This window comes from Sinocyclocheilus rhinocerous, unplaced genomic scaffold (genome assembly GCF_001515625.1).
Source record: "Sinocyclocheilus rhinocerous isolate Xijiao unplaced genomic scaffold, SAMN03320098_v1.1 scaffold2306, whole genome shotgun sequence".
NCBI classification, from domain to species: domain Eukaryota; kingdom Metazoa; phylum Chordata; class Actinopteri; order Cypriniformes; family Cyprinidae; genus Sinocyclocheilus; species Sinocyclocheilus rhinocerous.
This window is the reverse complement of record NW_015639792.1, coordinates 116,413-118,567: the sequence shown is the minus strand read 5'-3', so window position 1 is coordinate 118,567 and position 2,155 is coordinate 116,413. Positions and strand designations below refer to the sequence as shown.

The window sequence follows — 2,155 nt, the reverse complement described above, 5'->3', positions numbered from 1 at the left end:
GTGAAGGCGGAGATTCACCAGGTGATTGACAGCTTTGCATCCAGTATGGCCAAAGCCATCGAGAGCGATGCTAAACTTCTGCTGTTCGGTACAGAGTCTCTGACTGACAGCGTTTCATCGTGTCAACCCGCACAGAGGAGCTCACGCTACCCAGATGGACAGAGGGACCGTCTGGAGAGCATCGATGAGGGAATCGTTAACGATGACAAGGTTGAAGACGACGAGGATGAAATCGAGGAAATATGTGCATAAATAAATCTACACATGGCCTGATATTTGTTTATTACATTCTCAATGAAGCACATATTCCGATTGTGTATATACGACTACATGTAGAGCATACATACAGCGAAGATGCTATGATATTCATCCAAAACTCCTAGAAAAAGCTTAAAACAAGTCATTTTTAGCTCTTTGAGGAAAAGAGCTCTCTTGCAAAGCAGTTACATTTCTAACTAATTTAAACAATTTATATATACACCAGGTGTGTCCAAACTTGGTCCTGCAGTTTAGCTCCAACTTGCCTCAACACATCTGCCTGGACGTTTCTAGTATGCCTAGTAAAACCTTGATTAGCCAGTTCAGGTGTGTTTAATTAGGGTTAGAGCTGAACTCTGCAGGACACTGGCCCTCCTGGAGCGGGATTGGACACCCCTGATAGATACTTTAAATGAGGTCTTCAAAACCAACATGTAAACAAGCATTTATGCAACTAGAAGTCTGATACAAAACCTTATAATTACTGTAATACAGTACCTGTGACAACTAGCCCCGGTCTCTTTTAACTGTAGTGACTTCACATTATTCAATATAAATGAGCTGTGTAAAGGTGTTCAGTGTGTAATGTGTTTGTACAGATGGAGGGGACCCACAGGAAAAATAATCTTTTGAATTTTGTGTTAAGCACTGTTTACATACAGTATCTCTGCTTTTAAAATTCTGTGTATTACTTTGTCTTATTTTCTTGTCATATTTACTAAGTCACAACGTGGCCTGCATGTTTGAATACATACAACCATGAATAATGTTTAGACCTGCCAAAAATGACGAACCACAGTCCATTATGAGTGCAAAGCTTTGTGTCATGCGGTGCTGTTTTCAAGTACTGAGCTTGTAACATTGTAAAACTACATAATTCATTATATTATATTTCTTTGTATTGCTTTACAAGGTGTAAACATTTTGTAATTTAGTATTCTTTTTTTTAAACATTTAAATTATTCTTTTACAAAACATTTATTATTCTTTGTCTTTTATATCATAACTGTCTTTCTGAAAAATAAACAGCACTTGTATTTCTAAGTCTGTTTCTCACAGTGCTCAGTATGTGGAGGTGTTTAATGATTAGAGTCTGCTGAACATCTGTAAGGATCTCAGCCAACACTGGTGCGGCATGAGAAGAAGAATGTGCAAACAGAGAAGGACAATTTCCATCCTTCCGTCCATGTCTTCAGTTAGAAAAATAATTTTCTTAACCAGTATTTTTAAATCTTATTTTACAGGGAAATAATAATATCTTTTAAAAATTGTACAAAATTATTTGAAAGCAAAACGGTGTAAATTGTTCAAGAAATTAGGACTGAGAATATATATATATATATATATATACACACAGTATATATAGTATATATATATAGATTAGTTTTACTTTTATAAGCCTTTAAGCTAATTGTTTTTCGATTTATGCATAAAAATAACAAAATTTACTGGAATATATGACTATAACAGCAAAAAGCAATTTGTCAAGTCTTATCTTACACAGTTTGTATTTGGATAGACTTACAATTTGCAAAAAAATTTGCAATTACTTTTTTTTTTTAATCCTGTGGAGAGAACAATCTTACATACTATTCATATGCACCTTCATAACTTTCATTCATCATTCTCCTGTCAACAGCCTTCTGATCGATCTGCAAACAGCACAAAAAAGATCTGCGCATTATGCTGTGATCATGCGTACAGCATAATCAGAGGATGATAAAGGGTTTAAACCGACCTGTTCTGATGTGGCTGAGAGACGCCAGCATTCTCAGCATGAAGGACACTGGGACTGTGATGGTGTTTCTGGTCTCTTCAAGCATCCGCTCATTGCGCAGAATTACCTGCAGAGGGAGACAGACAACTTACTCCGAGCAAATCACAGCCCACTAACACC

General features: G+C 36.4%; 1 pseudogene; it reads left to right on the top strand.

Annotated features, from left to right (window-relative positions):
- Window positions 1-252, top strand: part of LOC107752119 (G-protein coupled receptor 161-like) — a 5,017-nt pseudogene extending 4,765 nt beyond the window's left edge.
- The last annotated feature ends 1,903 nt before the right edge of the window (window positions 253-2,155 follow it).